This window comes from Gavialis gangeticus, unplaced genomic scaffold (assembly GCF_001723915.1).
Source record: "Gavialis gangeticus isolate Ggan-Ray unplaced genomic scaffold, GavGan_comp1, whole genome shotgun sequence".
Classification (NCBI taxonomy): Eukaryota; Metazoa; Chordata; order Crocodylia; family Gavialidae; genus Gavialis; species Gavialis gangeticus.
Window position 1 is genome coordinate 48865284 of NW_017729031.1, and position 11608 is coordinate 48876891.

The following is an 11608-nucleotide window of genomic DNA, read 5'->3' on the forward strand; positions in this document are numbered from 1 at the left end:
AACTACTTCACAGTTAGGGCGGCTAGGAGCTGGAACCAACTTCCAAGGGAAGTGGTGCTGGCCCCTACCCTGGGGGTCTTTAAGAAGAGGCTGGATGCCTACCTGGCTGGACTCATTTGAGTCCCGTTTCTTGTTTTTGGGGTTTTTGTTGTTCTCCTGCCCTGGCGGGGGGTCGGGCTAGAAGATCTACTTGGTCCCTTCCGACCCTTAATCTATGAAACTATGAAACTATGAAACAGATTGTACATAACCCAAAGTAAGGAGCAGAAGAGAACTATATCTATCCCATGAAAGCTCCAAGATGACTACAGATCCCTGCTTTGGTCACTCTGCACAATTGCTTTCTGACTGACTACTCTGCAGGGAGAGTTTATCCTTTACTACACTACAGCTACAGGATGCAACATTCTTTCACCTGCATTTCAACCCAGCCTTCTTGGTTTGTACCAAAGAGCTGAGAGCCCAAGTCCCATATTGTTACCTGAAAAACAAATGGAGAGGGAAATTTCTGTGTTCCCCTAAGCACAAGGATTGCATCTATAGCTCCTTGCAATATCCCCTGTCATAACAACCAATTCAACTTAATCCAGAGCTATGGTCTCAGAATGGTCTTTGCCACCTAAACTAAAAACCAGCACTGAGTTCTTCGATGTATTATCAAATTAGACATATTACAGCTTCTGACTAGGAAAAGACTGGATGATGAGAAATGGTTACATCCTTGTTGGGAGACATTTGAGTTGACTCAGAGGAAACAGGTGGTTGACACATGCTCAGAAGAACCTATAGAACTATGTCCATGCCACAGAAGAAAGCACTCCCTGTCTCACGGGGTCTCTGAGCTCTTGCTCAGAACCAGGCTCACTTACCAGATATTTATAGAACTGAATGACCATTTCAGGTAGATGTTGAAGCAATACATCTTAATTAAGATTCACATTTCCAAAACTTTCCTAAATAACTGAGCTCAGCATTACTGGAGACTTTTGAGAACACTATCCTTACTTCAAAACACTTGTTTTGGCTAGTTGTGATTAAGTGAGGCGTAGCTGTATTTGTAACCTCACCCCTTATCAAAGAAAGCAGCCATTGCCTATGGTCAGCAGTAGAGGTATAGTTCAGCTATGGTTTCTATGGAAACCAAATAAGTGACCTACATTTTATCAAAGAGAGTGCTAAAGCTTCTGTGATATTTTTCCATGGAGTATATACATTTAAATAATATTAATATTATTTTTCACCTTACATAGTTTTTCTTAGTATATGCGTGTAATTAGTTTTTTGACTTGAGAAAGGAGAGGAGATTAAAATCTTTGGGCAGACACAACATTTCAAGTGAAAGAAAGTGTTACTAGAGATGGCAAACAGTATCACCTTTGCTGTCACTTGTAATTACTTATTCTCAGTAAGTATGCAACAGAATTTAATTAATTACAGTTGTGCATTATTACAGTATTGCATTATTTAAGTGTATAATGTACACAGACTATAACGTTTTATAACCTGGGGTCAAATCAGTCCTGAAAAACTACTGACACCACCCTCAGGCCAAGACCAGGAGCAGTGAACCAACTCCTACCCACTTGCTCCTTCACTGAATACCCCAAATGAGATAACAGCCATCTGCAAGTGACTTAAATATGCACCATCTTGGGTGTCCTTGTATGAGGGCTACACTGCCTCAATGCAGAAAAGAGTACTGTTTAATAGAGTTAATCTATTTCATAGAAATTAATGGCAGAAGGGACCACTGTATCATAGCCCCTTAGGTTTCATTCAAATTCACTAACTAAAGTGAAAACACTTTAATTATATTTCAACCCTAAGAAACAAAAACATCTGCCACTGTGAGAAGATAGTCCACATACTTTCACTGGCAAGGGGCTGACTCAGATTTATCTGGATGATCCCAGCTGGTAAATGATGGCCTGTGCTGCAGAGGGAAGGGAAATCCTACTTTCAACATCCTGCCAATCTGACCCAGGGAAATTTTTTTCTTGAGCCCAAAATTGATAATCAGTCTGCGCGTGGGCAAATACCTAGAATATACCAGCTTGCACATGAAGGGGTCTCTACGTAGCAACCTCACAGCACCAGCCTACCAACCCATTTACTCAATATTCTTCTCCAAGAAAGGCCTGGTGCTTTAGTGGAAAAGACCACTAAAGCAGGGTAGAAGGGGAAGAAGTAAGCTAGGAGCTCAGTTATGCATGGGGTAAAAATATGTCAAGCATGAGACTTAAATAAATAGATTTCTTAATCTGGAGTGATAAATGCTCTGTTCAGGGCTGTAATAGGAAGGGGAGGCATGGAGAACTTGGATCCATAAAACTGAACACTGGGAGGAAACACTACTACTATACTTCCCTACACCCACACATATGGATCAACAAATTTCTCCCCAAACCTACATCACAATGTATCTTTTAGGATGGCATCCAATCTTACCTTAAAGACTCCAGCTGATAGTGAGTCCACATCCCTTGGAAAGTTGTTTAAATGCTTCATTTTTCCATAGTATATTAATAAAGAAGTGGTTCAGTGGAAAACAAATGAGTACCAATAGCATGCCCATAAATTGTAGATCTGTTTAACCATTTTTGATCTAGGTCAATTGTTCCTACTATGATTCGTTTTACATTCTGAAATGTAAGTTTTACTGGAATTCGATTCAGTATAATGTTAAATATTTTATTACAATTATCTGTATGACTTTTTTATAGATGAGACTTACTCTCTTTTCAGGCATCTATTTTCCCTAATTGACTTTATGCACAAATAAGATGATTTGCATTCTTGCTTGAATAAGTATTTTGTGATAGTATATAAATATTACCAATAGAGTACTCAGGAATACTAAATGTTTCTAAGCCAGTTGATTCTTGCTCGCATTGTTTTAACAGTAATAAGACATGAATTTCATTTTTTTAAGGAAAAATTAAGGAAATATCTACAGACTGAAAACATGGTTTCAGATGTCTAAAATCTGCTGAGAGAAACTGGAGTTCTTTGAGATCACAAGGTCAGTAGTTCAGAAATAGCTGTTTGTGTACATATGTTCCCTACAATTATACCCCCCAAATTCAAAAGGAATACAGCTGTCTAAAATAGCAAGAGCAATGTATTATAAAAGTGAAATAATTCTGTTCGAAAAATGTTTATTAGGTTCATATACCATGCTGGTTAAAATATTCTCTTCCCCAGCACCAAATTTAAATTCAGTACTGTTTACAACAATTTACAATAGAAGCTACTATAAGGTCAGGATTTGGCATCAGCTTCCATTAAAATTGGGTAAATACTGTAAAAAATATGAATGCTCAGAATTTCAAAATGAATTCACTGTTGCAAACTTATATCCTAGTGGGTTTGCCTTCTGCAAACATTTAAATAAGTTGATGTTGCTGCTATAGGTATGACTGGAAATTGAATTTCAAAGTTGTATGCAGGTATATTTTCAGAACTTGTATTATATATGCATATATATAATTTGTACTGAAAGTTTTTGCATGCTCCGCCAGTCAAAGAGTAGAGACTATACCATGTGACATTTCTGGCCAGTAGCTACCCATGCAGCTCAAATATCTGATACTTACCAAGAACATTTTGCAACATGTCACATAGGTTTAGAAAATCTCACTGAGTAAATTACATTTTGCATAATTTGGAAGAAATCATGATTGATCTTCTCATACCTGTTTCATCACCCTAAAAGGAGCATAATACAGTGGGTAATTTTTGGGGGGGTAAATTATTTGCCCAGATCTAGTTTTCATGATCACTACATGTGTCTTACACTCTACATGGAAAATGGAAGTCATCATCAATATTACCGTATGGTAGCTTTTAACAAAGCTATAGAGTTCAACTAAAAATAAAATGTAACTCAATTTCTTAAACTTTAGATGTTACCATCTATTTTAGGAGGAAATGTCTTTGGTTTTTTTGTTTCAGATTCTTATTATTATTTAGAATGCATATTTCAAAATATTGCATACATTGAAAGATCCTGGCTGTGATAAAGCAGAAAGTAGGAGACAAAAGTATGTTTCAGTGATTCAAGATTAAAACACTGTCTAGTTTTATTTGAAAAACTATTCAGACCACCTAAAATCAAAATGTGCCCAGATTCTCCCATCTTCAAAACAAAAGTGAGGTTGCATATCTCATTGGAATTGTTTTCTTACCATTATTTCAGCAGAGTTACTAAGAAAAAAACCTAATAATAATTAAACTGATTTCCCTTGATACACCCAACTGAAATAATAAAAAGAATACTGGCCTTTTTGAGTAGTTTTTTCTATGTATGTGGGTTAGGACTAAGATAAAATAGGTTCTGCTTTTGAAAAAATCTGTTTATTTGAAAGGTACTCCCTACTTAGACTACTGGTAGTTCCGTAAACATCTCAAAATGGAATAATTCTCAGTGGGTGCATTTATACATACATTAACACGCTTCTGCTATTGTGCATTAAGTTTAGTACCTCTAATGTGAGATACATAAATGTGCATTAGGCTGCCCTAATGCACAGTAGCAAAAGTGCACGCTTTTAGAAATGTTTAATGTGCAGTAGCCTAGTCTGCTGCTCATTAGTGTATTAGCATGGTTTCTTATACACCATTTGAATGTGCAATAGAATAGGCTACTATACATTAAAGTGGACGTGTAGACACGCTCTGTCACCCTTGCCCCATACTGATGGGTACAATATTCACACCAGAACTAGAAAGACAATTAAGAACATAATCCTACTGACAAGAAAAGGGAATTTTTCAAAAGCACCTGATTAACTTAGTAAGTCCAGTCCCTTAAAAGTCAAGCCAAGGCTAATGTCTTACTACTAATATGTTTTCTTTCTCTGGATAGATGGCTGTATTTCTAAATGGTTCTGAGAAATAATCCATGGAAGAGTACTTAATACCTATTATGACTTTTTAAAATTACTGAATAATGAAACTATTAACACTGATAATACTACAGCTTTTTGGACTATGGCATGAAAATAAATATTACTAAAAATGTAGGATCTAATCCTGGAGTACTAACTCCAGCAAAATGTTTGGACTTCAGGATGAAGGCATATATATAAGGAAGTACACAGAAAATTATTTTGGGGTCCTAATAACTTTGGTCTTACCCTCATGTATTTCAGTGGGAGTCTTAGACTGTGGGATCAGGCCTGTATTTTGTAGTCCAGGTCTTATTAGCAAATCATGACAAACATCATGGATGGGATGGAAGTCTTCTTAGATGGCTGAAATTAGATTGTGTAGATTGCTTAGATTGCTTCTGGACTTAATGTCTAACCTGATCTCCTGGTCTAGAGGCAAAACCCACCTGCCTCAAAGGTAGAAGAAACAAGAATAAAACCCAAAACAAGAATAAAACTCGAGGTGAAAATCCACTGATGCAAAAAGTCTAGTGGGACTGGGACTGGAGAGGTCCTGGGAGTTGGTGATTGTACTGAGACTGGAAGCTGAAGAGGGAAGATTCAGACTGATTTGGCAAAAAACTCGGGGCTAAAATCTGGGAAAGGTCTGGAGGAGACTGGAACTGACAAGCAAGAAAAAACTATAATTGGAAGTCAAAGGAGGCTGCAACTGGAAAAGAGGCTAGGACTAGAATCCAGTGTGTGAGAGGAAGAGACTAGGTGAAAGGTAACTTGGACAACATTTGGAGAAGTGAGAACCAGGTATATGTGTGGACAGGAAAGTATTACTGTTTGAGTGTAATGCTGGACAATGGTTGGCCAGGTCTGAGGGTCACGCAGGGTTGGGAGAAGCAGCCAAGATCCAGTGGGAATGTGCATAGTCTGAGTGTAGGAAAGCCAGAAGCCAGGTCTCTCTAGGAAACCGAGTCAGAGATCCAGAGGGTTGGGAAGGGCACAGGGTCAGGAGGCTAGCTAGGTCAGGTATACAGGAGATCAAGCCAAAGCTAGGTTGAGTTTCATGGAGAAGCCAGGTCAGGTATCCTGAGACATTACCCCCCACCCCAATGACCCCTTCTAGGGGGTGCTGTTCCAGGCTTTCCTAGACAGTCCTCATAGAATTTTTGCACCAGATTGGGGTATATAGACATTTTCTATCGGCTTCTATATGTGTTCCTCTGGCCCATAGCCCCCACCAATCCATTAAGTAATATATTTTTCCTCACCTCCACCTTGAGCCTAGAATTTCATGTACTAAGTATTCTTCTTGGCCATGAACCATTATGAGTGGTGGAGGAGGTTGAGATTGGTGAGGGAGAGAGTTTTCCATGTAGGGCTTAAACAGGGACATGTGAAATACCGGGTCAATTTTCAGTGTTTGTGGTAGTTGCAATTTGAAGGTGACCAAATTAATTTGTCAGGCAATACAGAAGGGGCTGATGCACCTGTGGTCCAATTTCTGTAAGGGCTGCTGGGTGTAGAGGTCAAACCTTTTGTCCTTGTGAGTGAGCAGGCCCTGGTAATGATATTGGTCTGCACGTCATTTGTATGCATTTTCTGCCTTTCCTAGATGGAATTTTAATAATTTTTGGACATCTTGCATATGTTATACTCAGTCTATAGCCACAGGGTTATCAGAAGTGATGGGTAAGGCAGGGTGTAACTGGCAGTGGAACCAAGAACAGGCTTTGTCCACTTGAAACGTGGAGAATTGTTGTAGGCACACTCTGTGAGTGCTTTGGGGGGGCGTTGTCCTGCTTGAAATTGAAGTAACATTGGAGGTACTGCTCTAGAATCTGATTTGTTCTCTCAGCTTGACCGTTTGTTTGTGGGTGGTATCTGGATGAGAGCTGGACATGGCCCCCATCAGGTGCAGGGCCTTGTGCCAAAATCAGGGAAGAAACTGGGGCTGGAGGGTATGTAGTCTGGGAGACCATTAAGGTGAACCATATGATCTAGCCATAGTTGGGCAGTGTTTTTAGCTGAGGGCAGAAATGGGAAGTTTTGGTTAACTGATCTGCCACTGTCAGGATTGTGGAGCATCCATTAGATGTGGGCACTCTACAATAAAGTCTAGCAAAACAGTGGAGCAAGGTCAGGGGGGAATGGGAAGAGACTGGAGGAGCCCACAAGGTTTCTGTGTGGGCCTTTCAGTGCAGGCACAATGATCACAGAAGCAGACAAAGTTTTGGACTGTCTCATGTAGGCATGGCCACCAGAAGTATCAGGCAACCAATCAATAGGCTTTTTTTCCATTCCTGGGTAGCCTGCTACCAGCAAGTCATGGCTTCCGTGAAGCACTGTCAGTCAGGCCAGACCTAGGGCACCTAGATCCTACCCCAAGTGAATGTGGCCCCCTCCTACACCTGGTGGGGCTGTCAAGAGAGGGCAGCCTGCTCCTCTGGGTGGGGGGGCAAATTTCCTCTTGGGTGGCAGCTCAAATCAAGGTTAGCGACTCTGTTGGTAGCATGGCACTGATGACATTGTGTGGCTTTTAAATAGGGCTGGGTTCAGCTGGCATCCACATAGGGTCAGCATTATATTCTGTCTTTCAGGATAGGGGAAGTCAAATCAGAAAATCTGTCAGAGAGCCAAAAGAGGCAGAAGCAAAACATACACCAACCTAGTTACAAGGTTGAACCTTGTTGCCTGGACACTTTCTCTTTTGGGTCAGGGGTTTATACTGGAAGGGATAGAGGGCCAGCTTACCCTGGTGGCAGGGACTGGGTGTGTGGCTAGGCCTGGCTGGGGAGTTCTGGCTGCCCATGTCTGCCCCAGTGCTCTGCTGAGGAGGTGGCAGACTGGTATAAGCAGCCACACCAGGCAGAGGCCCTAGGTTCACAGGGTAAGGAGTCTTGGACGGATAATGGAAGGTGGTGTGCTGGAAATGTCTTGGCAAAAGGACTAGGATTGGATTCTGCACTGGGTCTAGGAAGCCTCTGTCACAGAGTTTCTGCATGATGCAGGTAAGTCTCTTACACCAACTTTTCCCAAGTGGTCACTTAATCTGTGCCATTCATTTTCTGGATGTCCAGCATGTTACTCTGGGGCTTAATTTGCACATGTGCTGAGCACTCAAAGCTACATAAAAAATCATTTTGTAGCACTTTGAACATGTATTATGCTATAGAGAGATGAGTACTCTGATAGATCAGGTGTCTTAAATAAAATCAAGCCTCTCAAACTGGGTACCCAAAAACTAGTAGACAATTTTTACATTAATGTCTCTCTGCCTCAGCTCCATGAAATGGAGATAATACCAACCCTACATCTCACAAAGGTTTGGCAAAGATATATTAATATGTGTGAAGCATTCTGAAACTAAAGGGACGGAAAGCCCATGAGGAAATGAATCTGTCTTCAGAGCAGGGTTTGAATACTGTGCAGTGCCTAAGCCAGAGAAGCCACCTACTGAACAACACGGAGGAGAAAAAATATTGATTAGCTTCTCATTCAGTGAACACTGAATAAAGTGGAGGTCTCAAAAAAACAGTACATGATGATATAGTTGAAGACATACGGATAAACAAGTGAGGCAAACCTTAAGTCTGGTATTTCCTGATTTTTGTAATGTTTCACTTTTCAAATTTCATTTTTTACCATCATTTTTTATATTTAGTGTAAGGAAATTGGTTGAAAAGATGATGAATTCCCTGTTCATCCAGCACATAATTATGAACATATGTAAGAGTATAATGTCCTATCTATGTAATGTCACATCCTATCTTCACTCTTTTCTAGTGGGACTGGTATTAGTCTGCAACAAATGTAAGAAGTAGCACCATTCCCTTTCCTCAGAAAGTTCAGTTAAGGTATTAGGCATGACAGCCTTCGCATGCCACTTATTTAATAGTTCCCCCACTGACCTGGAAAGGCAAATACTCATAAGAGAACTAGAAAGTATAAAATCTTATGGGACCAATAAACAAATAACAGTTTGTACTCAGATACTGGCAAAGAGATCTGAGTTTTCCAAAGCAAAAAATTCTAACTACCACAGGGAAATTACACATCCATATGCTCCATAATAAAAGAAATGGGCTAAACCTGTGTTCTATGTGTATATTCCCCCAGTAGTCTGAATAAAATAAGTGCAAGCAAGATGACTTTTTTGCTGAAGGGAATGTAAGAGTTATATGCACAGTTGACAGAGCTGCAAATGTCATCTGAATTCTTCTGATCCCATCTACAGAGTGCAAGTCAAAGATCACAGTAGCCCCATGCGCTAAGTGCTTTGATTTTTTTTCTATTTTCCTTCCTCATAGTAAGCTACAAGATTTTATGTAACCACTTCATGCTAACTTCTAATTTTGCTGAGACTGTACTTAAAAACCTGCTTTCTGATTACATAAATTGCAAGCAAAGACTTTCCCATCTTTATGACGTATGACCTGATGCACTGCCAACCAAGCAAGTATTTACTTCTTTAGCAGTACAGCCCTTCTCCCTGTAATTACAAGGGGCAGTTTTTCAAAACCACCAATAGGATTTCATAGCTCAAATCCCATTAACTTCTAATTCTGTCTTTTAATATTTTTGCCTTAGCTGACCCAAAACATTCCATCCTTGCCTTTTGGGGGCTTTTTGTTTTGTTTTGGTAAGCAAGGGTGAAAAATAACTCAGAGTGAAAAAGTAAGATAAAGAACTGGTGCATATATACTGAGATTACTAGGAATACATGTTCTAACATGTAAGTACTTCCCATTTCTACTACGTTGTGGTCTTTCATGTGATAGCTTTGTAAAGTGTTTGCAAAAACAGAAAAATATCATTTTGAATTTTGAAAAATCTCAGTCCATGGAGAAAACAGTGAAAATGTTTGTGAAATTAAGTTCCTTGTAGTAGGCCATAGGTTACCATCTTGCAGGAGGATAACATTTATGCCCCAAATTTTATGAGTTAGATGAATTAGAACTTGTGTTGTTATAGCACATCTTTTTGTAAAAGAAAGGGATTCTATCCGTTATTGTAAAGCAAGAGAGCATAGTCAGCAAATTCAGTGGATCTGCAGCAGGCTCAATAATAACCCCAGCCTCTCCCACCAAAAAGATGGTCTTTTCTATGTGGCACTCTAGACTCCTGACTGCTCTTGCTGGCATTTATTTACTGTGCCATGTAGCCACTGGATATGTCAGCCTGTACCCTACTCCCATCTCAGGGAAAGATGTACAGTGGGAAACAGAGGTACCTGTTAGTGTTACTGAGAGGAGCTTCTGCACATACTGGTACTTGGAAACCTATTTACATATGAGAAAAAAATTATTGTAAACTGATCACACCTCATTTCCAGGCCCCATGTTTCTCTTTGTATACCCTTTTTTTTCTTTCTTCCCTGGAGAACATGGAAGATGCACAGCCCCTTCCCTCCTGCTTTACTGTCTTGTTTTGTTCCATATAGCAGAGGGATCATCCAGTATATGACACTTTCCACATAATAGTGTTCGCTCAGGGTGTAAACAGATGTCACCCTTGTGCTCCCTTAACATTTTTTATCAGCTGTCTATAACATGATATAACACAGATATCCTTGCCCCCAAAATGTTTGCACAATGATTCCTGGTAACAGTTTGTTGCTTATTGTAGAGGATACCTGTTTGCCTATGGCACAATCCCCACTACCTGGGGCTGCTTGCATTCTCCAGTGGCCCTGGGCAGGTGATTCCAGGGCAAATGTCTGCAAGCACAGAGCATAGTATCCCATATGGTCCCCTTGCTCTGCAGCATGAAATGCAACCCAGCAATTTCCCTGCACCTGGGGTTCCCTGTGTAGGGGCCAGGAACCTGGAGCCATTGTCCCACAGGATTGGGCCTCTGCAGCCCCCGGATCCTGTAGGACAACAGCCTTGGGCTTCATCTATACCTGGCAATCAGTCAGATCCACTGTGCTGAGATGCATCCTGGCACAGATGAAGCCCACCACAAAAATGACATTTGTTTGTAACTGGTTTGTAACTAAAATGTTCACTCTAGTAAAAGTGAATTAAACAAAGTTCATCATTTGACAATGAGAAAACTGGTGTAAATAAGGTGCCTAAAAATTCTGCTCAGTCACAAGGCATCAAAAGGTGATCATGCCCTGCCACTCATTCTGACTACTTCTGCCATCATTGTCATTCATTGTGAGCCCTTGGCCTCTTTTGTTTTCTAAATAGCTGACATATTTTGGGGAAAAAATCCTATACGTACCTCAAGACCGAGAATATTTGGAACCACACCAGAGATCACCTGAGAGAGGGAATTTTTGCTTTAGGACTTACTTTTGTATAGATCCGAACCAACCAGAGGTGCTGTGCTACCAACAGATTTGCTAACCTTGATTTGAGCTGCCACCCAAGAAGGAATTTGCCTCCCTGGAAGAGCAAGCTGCCCTCTCTTGACAGCCTGCAGCCTCACTAGATACGGGTGGGGGCTCACATTCACTTGGGGTAGGATCTAGGTGCCCCAGGTCTGGCCTGACTGACAATGCTTCATGTAAGCCATGACTTGCTCTTAACAGGCCAGTCAGAAATGGAAAAGACCTATCAATGGGTTGCCTGATACTTCTGGCGCCCATGCCTGCATGAGACAGTTCAAGACTTTGTCTGCTTCTGTAATTTTTGTGCCCACACTAAAAGGCTCATATAGAAAACTTGCGGGCTCCTCCAGCCTCTTGCTGTCCCCCCCCCCCCCCCCCCCCCCCC

General features: G+C 40.7%; 1 protein-coding gene across 2 annotated transcripts in view; it reads left to right on the forward strand.

Annotated features, from left to right (window-relative positions):
• Positions 1–11608, forward strand: part of CSRNP3 (cysteine and serine rich nuclear protein 3) — a 213784-nt gene that overhangs the window by 86814 nt on the left and 115362 nt on the right. For both annotated transcript variants that reach the window (XM_019522742.1, XM_019522740.1), the window contains one exon: positions 2933–3022. The gene's annotated coding sequence lies outside the window, so the exon portion shown is untranslated. The remainder of the gene's footprint in view (positions 1–2932; positions 3023–11608) is intronic.